This window comes from Marmota monax, unplaced genomic scaffold (assembly GCF_021218885.2).
Source record: "Marmota monax isolate L192 unplaced genomic scaffold, Marmota_monax_Labrador192_F-V1.1 WCK01_AAM20220418_F8-fsc00102, whole genome shotgun sequence".
NCBI lineage: Eukaryota > Metazoa > Chordata > Mammalia > Rodentia > Sciuridae > Marmota > Marmota monax.
In genome coordinates this window covers 678,552-690,711 of record NW_026692494.1, presented here as the reverse complement: position 1 = coordinate 690,711, position 12,160 = coordinate 678,552, and the positions used below count along the sequence as shown (strand labels likewise).

General features: G+C 41.7%; 1 pseudogene; it reads right to left on the bottom strand.

Annotated features, from left to right (window-relative positions):
• Positions 1-4,787: 4,787 nt before the first annotated feature.
• LOC124092267 (olfactory receptor 7G3-like) lies at positions 4,788-5,725 on the bottom strand (annotated as a pseudogene).
• Between the last annotated feature and the right edge of the window lie 6,435 nt (positions 5,726-12,160).

The window sequence follows — 12,160 nt, the reverse complement described above, 5'->3', positions numbered from 1 at the left end:
GCATCTTAATCCCAAAAGGGCTTATTAAACACACATATTTAAGGTCTATTGGAGAATTTGGCAATGTCTAGATCTTCAGAAGGATCCTAGAATTTTCCTTCTGTCAAGTTTCCAGGTGATGCTGATTCTAATGGTCCAGGAACTCCACATTGAGAGCCAGTAGTGGAGAACACGGACATTTGCAAGTCCTTCCCGCATGGTAATGAACGTAACATTGCTTCTAAGTAGTTCTTGGTGTCTGCAAGCCTAAAGAAATCCATAATCAGTTTCAAATAAAAGGAATTTATTCTGCTTCTTTTAAGGAATTGCAATAACTGGAGACCCAGAATCTGGGTCACTGGAGAGGAGGCCTGGACTCGAGATGAGTGGGGTCCTTGACACACATGATGGAAAAGAATTTTAGCCCATGTCAGTCAGAGACATGGAGGTTCATTTAGGAAAGCAGATGTACACTCCAGGTAACATGGAAAGCTCGATCCTATTAGGTAGGAGTTCAGGGATACTAAAGTGATGGAGACAGGGTATTAACAAGAAACTGCTGCAGGACAAGACAAAGAGATCAGTCCGTCCCATCCCTATTTACAGTAAGCTCCATTACCATGACAACTCCAGGCACTGAAGACTTATCACCATGACAACTCTTGCCACCTGTTCAAATTGTTAAATGGCCAATGGAAATAAAGTGGATAGTATTCTAATTAGGTTTTCTAAAGTAACCAATGGGGGTGGGGCTGTTGGAAAATATTCTAATCAGGTATCTTAAGACAACCAATTGGAGAAAATGGGGTAAGGTCTTCAATCAGGTCTGTATAGGCAAGAGAACACCTTGCAGTTCAGGATATGTGACCCTAATTTCCAGATACTGGGGCCTTGAGCTGGTGACAGAGGGCTTTAGAAGGGATGCAGGGGTCCCCCTCTCCAGATATGATCAGTGGGTATCATTATGTCCAACTTTAACCTGGAGAGAGCTCTTCTGCCACTTCCAGGTCCATGATTTCTTTGTGGGGGTGGTCTGTAATTGGAAGATCAGATAATTGTGTTTTGGACAAGAATAATGTGAATCTTGTTTTCCTCACAGCTAGTGAAAGGAAGAGGGAAAAGACAAAAGAAGAAAAATGACATGTCTCCAGTCAGAATGGCAGCTAGCAAGAACAAATACAACAATAAGTGTTGGTGAGGATGTGGGGAAAAAGGCACACTCATACATTGCTGGTGGGACTGCCAATTGGTGCAACTATCTGAAAAGCAGTATGGAGATTCCTCAGAAAAACTTGGAATTTGACCCAGCTATCCCACTCCTTGGTTTATACCCAAAGGACTTAAAAACAGCATATTTCAGGAACATAGGCATATCAATGTTTATAGCAGCACAATTCACAATAGCTAAATTGTGGCGCCAACCCAGATGTCCTTCAGTAGATGAATGGATAAAAAAATGTGGCATATATACACAATGGAATATTACTCAGCAATAAAAGAAAATAAAATCATGGCATTTGCAGGTAAATGGATGGAGTTGGAGAATATAATGCTAAGTGAAGTTAGCCAATCCCAAATAACCAAATGCCAAATGTTTTCTCTGATATAAGGAGGCTGATTCATAGTGGGGTAGGGAGAGGGAGCAAGGAAGCATTAGATGAACTTTAGATAGGGCAAAGGGGTAGGAGGGGAAGCAAGAGGGCATGGGGATAGGAAAGATGGTGGAGTGAGATGGACATCATTACCCTAAGTTCATGTTTGAAGGCACGAATAGTGTGACTCTTTGTATATAACCAGAGACATGAAAAATTGTGCCCTATATGTGTATTATGAATCGTAATCCATTCTGCTGTCATATATAACAAATTAGAATAAAAAATAAAATAAAATAAAAAGGAAAGAAAGAAAAATGACATGCCATTTTAAAAAATAAGTTGCCCCTGGTGGAACAGCAAGGTTTGTATCCAAATCTCAGAGTCAAACCCTAGGTTTTGCTGCTCCTATTGGGCTATTTTAAGAAATGAAACTTTTGTTGTCCCCACCTCTCTTCATTCTCTTGTGGAAGGAAGACCTTTTCTGGGGTGAGTACATCTTGGTACCACGCAATTGATTTCTGTTGGTCAGGCTGGTCCCTTTCTGCGTCCTGTTTGTGTGGCCTCTGAATTTGCCACACTCTGGTATTATCTGCCAGTAACCACTCTGTTCTATTTCTGCTCAGCCTGGTTTTTTGGTTTTTGTTTTATCATTTTTTAATATTGCCAGTAATTTCAAATTTAAAGGTAACTACGGTGTTTTGAAAATGGACCATGGCACTTTCTATTTCTCACAAGGGTGGGTGTGGGAAAGTTCCAAGGGTGGCCATCAGTCTAGGGATAACAAGGTGGTTTATGGTCGTCTGGTCATTCTCAGGATCCTTCGACTAATGTGGTCTCCACTATGTGATGCTAGGTGGGGGGTTTTGATTTTGTGATGGTAGAAATGAAAGCAAACCATGCAAGCAGACATGCAGGCAAGGATTTTATTAGGGTTACTATTTGAGAAGAGAGACACAGCAGCAGGGTCAGGATGCCTTCCCCCCAAAAAAGCTAGTTTTACTCATGTGAAAAGGGTGTTGGCAAGGTGCACTATGGTATAGACATGTCCATTGGCATTAGGTGCATTTCAAAGGTGTGTTTTCCCCTCTGTGGGGACTTCAACTTTGAGGCAGGACTGGTCAGCCAGTCACGCTGGAGCCCAGCATGCAGATACCTTGGGATCAGGAGGATCTGCTGCAGCTGTTAAGGAAGACACAGGAGGGAAACAGGAGAGAACCCAGGGCAAGGAGCATGTTGAGGGCCCTGGGAATTTGTCATTTCCCTGTCTCCTTAACAATTTTTATCTTTTGTGATATTTGTCCTTGGAAAGCCATGGTAAGTGCATCCTGGCCTTAATAATGCACCTGCTCTCTGAAGCTGACAAGGGATATTTTGAGCTTTTAATAGCTAATGAATGATGAGTCAAAATGGGAGAGCACAGCTATAGGCAAACTTTTAAATACAAAAAGTTTTAAAATTTATGGTCAGTACATTTTTGACCACAATGCAAAAAGGGGAAGATAAGACAACAGGAAGCAAGAACCTTCCTTGTGTTTGGATATTGAGAAATGCATTTCTACATCATACATAAATTACATAAGAAAACAAAATGGATTTTTTTTTTCCAAAAAAATTTTTTTTTATAAATTCTGGTAGAAAGGAGGATAAAATCAAAAGGAAACTGATGATAACTGAAAGGGAAAGGGGTGAAGTGAGGAGTGATTTAGTGAGGATTAAGTGGTTCAGGGGAAGAGGGTGTGTCTCACATGTGCAGGGCCTGTGTTCAATCCCCAGAACCACACTTCCTGATAAAATCATATTAACAATGGATGTTGAAGCAAGAAAACATCTATTATAGTTTTACTAACACAGCATTATGCACCAGTAAGTACTGGTTTAATTCTACTTACTTAATGCAATTTGGTTTTTGTGTACATATTTTTATGGTGATATTGCAATAAATCACCAAGTTGATCTTAAAGAAGGAGACAGAAACTTTATTTACCAGCTGGCGGTCAGGATCCACCAGCTTGTGGACCAAGGGACAGGTGACAAGTCTACACCTTTTGAACCCCTCCCAGGGTCTGAGAGCACATCTTGTAGTCCAAAACCATGTTAATCATAAGTGGCTGTTGATATAATTCCAAACCATAACCAAATGTCATGAGATCTAAAATCATAAGGAGAAGGGGAAGTGGGTCAAAATGACCCTAGTTGAGTACAAGTAAAAGCATTGCTACTATCTTCTAGACAATCAACCCCTGACAGGGTACATTGTCCAAGAAAAATGGGAACCAAAAAGAATAATTTTACATGGTATCAGAATTGCCATTTTGTGCTGCCAAACATGAGATGATATGCAATTGTCTATGGGTACAGAGGCAGGGTGTTCCCATGGGAGAAGCATTTCTTACATGATGTGGAGTCTCAGGGTAAAACAGAGTCTTTTGGGTCATTGCCCATATAGCCTGGCCCATAACAATATCATACATTAAGGTATCTCACACATACGTATAAGATAGAGATAGTCCCTAAGTAACTACCAATGTGTGATGCTTGTCTGACCCTTTCACAAGTGTGGAAACTGAACTCAGAAAGAAAAGATAGTGGGTCTGTGATATGGAGTAAAACATGGGAAAACAGGATTTCTTACAAAGCTATTTTCTTGAAAGTCCATGACTAACCATTGGCTAGGAAAACAGGATTAAGTCAGACTCAAGCATATTTTTTTAATCAGCTCCTCATTGCAGTGACCAAAATGACTGAAAAGAACCACATAGGGGAGAAACAGTATAGTTTGGCCTCAAGGTTTCCGAGGGGCAATCCATGGTTGTCCACATTCATAGCTGTGGACATGAGGTAAGTCACAACAATATGAAAGAAGGGCTTGGCAGAGAAAGCTTCTTGGCTGATGGTTGACTGATGGGAGCCAGGATGGAGAAGGAGAGAGACACCAGAGACAAATTATATCCTTCAAGGACATGGTCCAGGGTGATGAAATTCATCTAGCCATATCCCACCTGCATATAATTACTAACAATTAATACATTAAAATTATTAATGAATTAATTCACCAATAAGGTTACCATCTCATAGTCTAATCACATCACCTCTAAGATTCCTGCATTGCTAGTTGAGCTTTTGCAGGGACATCTCATATCAAAATCATAACATATGCCCAATATTTAATCTCTTTGCCTAACTCTAGAAGCCCACACCAGGATACTTGAGATATCAGAAAAAAGAAAAGTTCCCCAAGGTGAGTTTTCTCAAGGCACCCTTCATGTCTTTGGTCCTCAGGCTGTAAATGAAGGGGCTCAGCATGGGGGTGACCACAGTGTACATCACCGAGGCCATGGCACCCATTCTGGGAGAATCAGTAAGAGCAGAACTCAGGTAAACCCAACTAGCAGCCCCATAGAACAAGGAAACCACAGACAGGTGAGTCCCACAGGTAGAAAAAGCTTTATACTTTCCACCAGTTGATGGGATTCTCAGGATGGAGAAGACAATTCGAGCATATGAGAAAATTATGCCACACGCAGGACCAATGCCCAAGAAGATGGTTGCTAAATATACAACAATGTTATTGATGAGAGGATCAGAACAGGCCAGCTTAAGGATCTGAGTTAGTTCACAGAAGAAGTGGGGGATCTCCAGGTGTTTGCAGAAAGACAGACGCAGCAACATCAGAGCATGCACCAGGGCATCCACAGTGCTGATGAGCAGACAGATTAGAACCAGCAGGACACAGAAGCAGGGATTCATAATGACAGTGTAATACAAGGGGTGGCAAATGGCCACATAGTGGTCATAGGCCATCATGGTCAGCAGTAAATTGTCCATACATAGAAAAACCATGAAAAAATATGCCTGAGTGAGGCAGCCTGCATAGGAGATGGCTTTGCTTTCTGTCTGGATGTTCAGCAGCATCTTAGGGACCACAGTGGAGGTGCTACAGATGTCAGTGAGGGCCAGGTTGGAGAGGAAGAAGTACATGGGGGTGTGGAGGTGGGAGTCAGAGCTGGTGGCCAGGATGATGAGCAGGTTCCCAACAACAGTGACCAAGTACATGTCAGTAGCAGGCCAAAGAGGATGGGCTGCAGCTCTGGGACCTCTAAGGGTCCCAGGAGGAGGGATTCTGCAACCCATGTTAGATTTTCTGGCTCCATGTTGTTGAAGACCCTGCTGTAGGACAGGGACACAGTGGCAATGGAACACACAGAGATCAGTGTGGGACAGAGGACTTTGGTCCATGACTTAAAGTCTAGTAATATTTAGAAAATTAATCTCTTCAAATTCTCCTACTCAATTCTTCCTTTACCCACTAATTCTTGAGTGAATTTATACATTCTAATGCATAAAATTCAATGTATACATTTTTCTAATACCAAATTTCAAAAATAAACATGTGGTATTTATGTTTGAGAACTATGAAGTTGAATTCAATCTTTAAATCTAGCTTTAACCACAGTACTTCCTTAATAAAGCATCCAATTTGGTAAAATTACAATATTTTTTCATAAAATCTCCAGTGTGTCGATCACATCATTTTTTCTGAGTATGATAATCTTTTCTGATTTCAGGTATTGCTAAGAATTATAATCTTACATGCTCTAGTACCTTATTGTAAGAAATGACTTATTCATTCATTTATTCGAATATTTTAAGTCTGCTTCAAAGAATTCATTTGGGGCTTATATAATTTTAATTCATTGGCTTCTAGATTTGCTATTGTTTCTTTTTGAATGGTGATTCATCATTTTTCTTATGTTCCTATAGTGAATGACATTATTAAAAGGTAGTCTGAGTCTATATTTTGCCTATTATACAAACATTACCCCCAAAGTGTAAATTCCCACCTCCCACAATTTTGTTTAAGTGTTACTTGGTGCTGACCCTGGGCTCCTGCATCGGAGACCTACACCTCCCTCCCTCACTTTGTATTTTCCATTTGGAGACAGTGTATCACTACATAGCCCAGGCTAGCCTTCAGTTTGCAATTCTCCTTCCTAAGCCTCCAGGAAAGGGAATGATAGGTGTGCCCCACTATGCCAAGCTACCATCTGATCTTTATAACAAGAATAACGGGCTACACCTTCAAGTGTTACTGTGCCTGCCCGGCCCCTCAGTGTCTGGCCCTTCTAATACTTTGATGTGTGGTGATGAACTCCCAGCCATCCTCACATAGTATTTCCACACCCTATCATAGCTGAGACAGAAAATCTGCAAGACTGAAAAATTCTAAAAGCCGGTGTGCAAATATGTTACTGGACAAGGTGTGCCATGCCAAAATGAAACTATTCTAGACCTATGCATGCTGGTGGAAATAAGAGAAAGTAAAATAAGCCAATCTGAAAAAAGAATACTGCTTATTCTCACTGATATGTGGAGGCTAGAAAATTGAGGTCATGAAAAGTGAGAGTAGAGTAGTGATCACTAGAGGCCAGGACTGGAGGGAGACAGGAGAAAACAAGAGGTCAGACAGAAGGTACCAAAGTGCAGGTAGGTGGGTGAATAAGTTTTGATGATTTACAGCACTGAAGGGTGACTATGGTTTATAAAACTTGCAACAGATTTTCAGTTATTACTCTGACACTGGCATTTGAATGCAGAAGTACTCAGCCATTGATTATATTCCCAGGCATTTTATTTTTATGTTGAAAGATAGACTTGCTAATTTTCCAAGGCTGGCATTGAACTTGGGAGCCTCCTGCTTCAGCTGGTGAGGAGCTGGGATCACAGGCATTTGTCAATGAGCACAGCGTATTACATATTTTATAAAGAACCGGAAGAGATGAGTTCAAAAGTTCCCAACTCATGGAAATGAGCAATGTTTAAGGAGATGGAAATCCCAGTAACCGTGATCTGATTATTGTACTTTGTGCATGTCTCTCTACTACTTGGTTGTCATATTGATCTATTATGATGTACCTTAAATATATGTTCAACTTTTTGTGTTAATTAAATATTTTAAAATATACAACTGAAGGGGGACAAGGGAAGAAAGGAGGAACTTTGGATTGAGCAGATGGGAGGGAAGGGGAAGGGAAAGGGTGTGTGGCTGGGGGAGATGGTGGAATGAGATGGACATTATGACCCCATGTATGGGTATGATTGCACAAATGGTGTGACCCTACATCATATGCAACCAGAAAAACGAAAAAAAAAAAATATATATATATATATATACAAGTGAAATTATTGACCTAGAATGTGAGCTTTGGAAGGATGTTTACTCATAACACACAAGCGGAGGAAGGGCGGCAGGCATAGGCTCTAGGAGAGCACACAGAGGAGCAAGCAGTCTTCCCTGTGCATCCATCTGGCTGGGGAGGGAAAGGGCACTGCAGGATCAGCCAACGCTAATTTCCAGGCCAGTTTCGGGATCACAGACCACTTGATGTTCATGAAGCAAGGGGAAAAGGACATTAATCTATGAAAATGGAGAGAAAAGAAGCTGAACAACATCTTCCTGTGTGCGTCCAACGAAGACGACTCTGTGGGTTCTAAGAAATAATGAATTAATTTTAAAAGTTTTCTGTGCTAGGAACAAACAACTTTTAGAAAAATGAATGTACTTTAAACAGTAGCTAGGGTCATTGCTGCTGTTATTTTTATTAGGAAGAGTATGGTTGAAGATGCAGCAGCAGACGTGTGGCACCACAGCGGGAGGACTGGAGCACTCGGGAGAGGAAATGTGCAGTGAGGTGTGGGATGGTCCCTGGCCTCAGTTTCCTGATCCACAGGCTGCCAGCTGCCTCATTATTTGCTAAATATTCCAGATGCATGAACGGAAGTTGCACATTTGAAAATTTCAAAATGCAAGAACAAGTCTTGAATGTCTTCTGTGTTAAAATATTGAAAATTTCCTCAGAAATTCAGAAAAGGAATTCCCAAAGGATTCAGCAATCCCACCTCTGTGTAATGGTATCTACCTAAAATAATCAAAGTCAGGGAGTCAAAGAAATATTTGTACACACTCATTCCTAGCATAATTATTCACAAGAGCCAGAGGCTGGGAGAAACTCCAGCACCCATGGACAGGTGGAAGGGCTCGTGAAAAGTGCTCTTTGCAGATAATGAATAAAGACTCAGCCTTTAAAAGGAAGGCAACTGTCTCACAAGCTCCAGTGTGGACCTTGACGATGTTGTGCTCAGGGAAATCAGCCAGGCACAAAAAAGGCCAGAGATTCCACTTCTATGAGGGACACAATGTGTTGAAATTCATAAGGACAAGAACAGAGGACTGGGAGCCAGGGCCTGGGGAAGTGAAGGCAGAGCTCCTGATCAATGGAGATGGAGTGTAATTCTACCAGATGAGAAATGTCCTGAAGATGGATATTGGTGATGATTGCTGAACAATTGTAAATGTGCCTGTTGTCCCTGAACTGCATTTAGAGATGGTCAAGATATTAAACTTTGCTATGTACACAATTTAAAAAACAATTTGATTTAAAAATGTTTAAGGAACACTTTCTGATTTACTTTATTTATATTTTTCTTTGGTGGAGTTTGGACTAACCACTCTTTTCCCCACCCTTCATGCATGGGAAGGCCCTCCTTAGCGAATGGTCCCATCCCGACCCAGTCCCATCTCTCTCCCTCACCCAGGAAATTCTGCAGATCAACAAGTTTTTAACATGTTTCATCCAGACACAAACACCACTTCCTCCTGATCTTGGAAGCATCACCTCCAAGTCCAGCTCAGAAATGTCCTGGACCAGGCAAGGCAGGACCAAGGCTTCAGTACTCACCAGCTCTGTCCCTCCACTTCAGAATCCTGGGGGCTGATCCTTGCATGCTACAGAGGGCAGAGAGGACTGGATGATTCTCTAAGTGGTTCTTACAAATAAATGGACAGCAGTTCTCCATAATGAGCCTCAAGGGATCAGAGATACAAGGCAGTGAGAATCACTGAGCTCTCAATAAATATCCCAGCTGCCCTCTCCAGGGAACAAATAAATGGAGGACGCTATGTTGGCTATTCTCAGATTGACAAAGATTACTCTTCCACTGTGGCCCTAAGACTCAATGCCATGCCAACAGCTAAAAGGCCCTTTAAGAATACCCATCCTGGTCCTTCCCTAGAGTCTCAGACTTACTAGGGTTGGCCTGTGGTCTTAAGAGTTCTATTCTACCAAGTTTCCAAATGATGTGCTCCTGCTGGCCCAAGAACTCCACTTTGAGAACCCCCAGCGTACTGCATTACAATTGGCCAGGACCCAATACGTGGCAGTTGTTCTGATATCATTGCTCAAAACTTCCTAATATCAGCAAACTTGCAGAAAAACCAACAATCAGGCCAAAATCAAGGGCATTTGTTCTAGGACCTTTAGGCATAACCGGAGACTCAGGAGTCAAGAGCAACTGTAATGTGTTGTGATAGAAGGGGAGAAGGACACAGTTTAGAAATGAGAAAATCGCAACTGTACAAGTTGTTCTCCACAAATTAGGACTGGTGGAAGCTAATGCCTAGCTTATGGGTCTGAAAGTCTTTTGGCTGTCATGGATGATCAGCTCTGGACACAGCAGGAATAGGTAATGTCCAGGGATGGTAGCTGCTGTGGTTTGGCCAAGTTCAAAATACTCAGTAGAGCAGATGCAAGAGGCCCTCCATCTGGAAGACTTCCCCACTCCATTTAAAGTGCTCTGAAACAAGGTGCAGGCACTTTGCAGTCTCAGTCCGCACACATGCAATTCCAAAAGTAGAGTTGCCTGCTGTGAGACCATGATGGATTGTACATTCAATACTGCTTGGGGTCGGATGGCAGGTTGGGGCAATGGGGACTTTAGACAGTTTGTACCAACAATTACTAACCCAAACCAACTGACATTACTCAACCTCTATATGCTTCTGCTCCTTCATATGTAATACGATCAACTAACAATTAAAAACTATGTTTTTTTAATTTTTTTTTCATTTGTTCCTTTTAGATATACATGATAGTAGATTATATTTTGACACATTATACATATTGGAGTATATCTTATTCTAATTAAGACTATGGTTTAAAAAGTTTCATAAAACAAATCCCATTTGGTCACCTATAATCCTAACAGCTCAGGAAGCTGAGGCAGGAGGACTGCAAGTTCCATGTCAGTCCCAGCAACTTAGCAAGGCCCTAAGCAACTTGAACCCTGTTTCAAAATAAAAAATAAAGGGGCTAGGGATGTGGCTTATGGTTAAGTATCCCTTGTTTCAATCCCTGGTTCCCTGCCCCCCCAAAAAAATTCCAGTGCAGAGAAACAGAGAAGGCAGGGCTCCAGATAGGTAAACTGAGCTCCTGTATCTAGATTGCATGATAAATAAATGAATTTTTTTCTAATCATGTGTTTGTATAAATTCCAGAAAAAAATGAAGACAAAATGAAGAGGAAAATAAAGGGAAAAATGAAGTGAAGTGAGAATTGATTTAATGAATATTTAATATGGCGGGCTGGAACACACGCACATGCACACACACCCAAATAATACATTTCTGATTATGTGGAGGCAAGTATTGTGCCCCACAAGTTTACTAATGTGGTGTTGTAGTTCCAATACTTACTGTTTAATTTGTGCTGAAACAGACACATTTCTGTGTATATACAATATATTGAATTGTCTCAGACATTTCAGAGTATTCCCCAAATACCACCGAGTCTGACCTTTTCTGGCTGGGCACAGTGGCTCATACCTGTGATCCAAGGGGCTTGGGAGGATAGGGCAGGAGGGTCACAAGTTCAAAGTCACTCTCAGCTACTTAGTGAGGTCCTAAGTAACTCAAAGAAACCCTGTCTCTAAGTAAAATACAAAAAAGGGAAATGGAGATGTGGCTTAGTTGGTAAGTGCCCTGCCTTCAATCCCCACTACCAAAATAAATAAATAAAACATTTCTCTGAGTATTGTATAGGTGTGGAAATGGTAATCTGAGACTCTAGGGAAGGACCAGGATGTGTACTCTGACAGGGCCTCTCAGTAATTGATGTGTGCACTAAGTCCGAGGGCCACAGTGGAAGAGCAATCTTTGTCTTTCTGGAGAATAGCCAATATAGCACCCTCCCTCTGTTTTGTTCTCTGGAGATAGCAACTGGGAGGTTGGGTATCGAGAGCTCTGTGATTCTCACTGTCTTGTATCTCTAACCCCTTGGGGTTCATTATGGAAGAATCCTGTCCATTTATTTGGAAGAACCACTTAGAGAACCACCCAGTCCTCTCTGCCCTCTGTTGCACGCAAGGATCAGCCCCCAGGATACTGAAGTAGAGGGACAGAGCTGGTGAGTACTGAAGCCTTGGCCCTGCCTTGCCTGGTCCAGGACATTTCTGAACTGGACATGGAGGTGATGCTCCCAAGAACAGGAGGAGGTGGTGTCTTTGGCTGAAAGGTGTTAAATACTCCTTCATCTGCAGAATGTTAACAAAGAATTTAAAAAGAAAAAGAAAAAGAAAGGTTTCATCCCTTTTAAATGCTGAACCTTACTTAATTCACTGTCTGCATAGAGCCCTATGTGTGCCCTTTTGTCTGTGCATGGGTGCTGGGGTTTCTCCCACCCTCTGGCTCTTGTGAACAATGGTGCTAGGAACAAGTGTGTACAAATATCTCTTTGACACCCTGGTTTTGATTA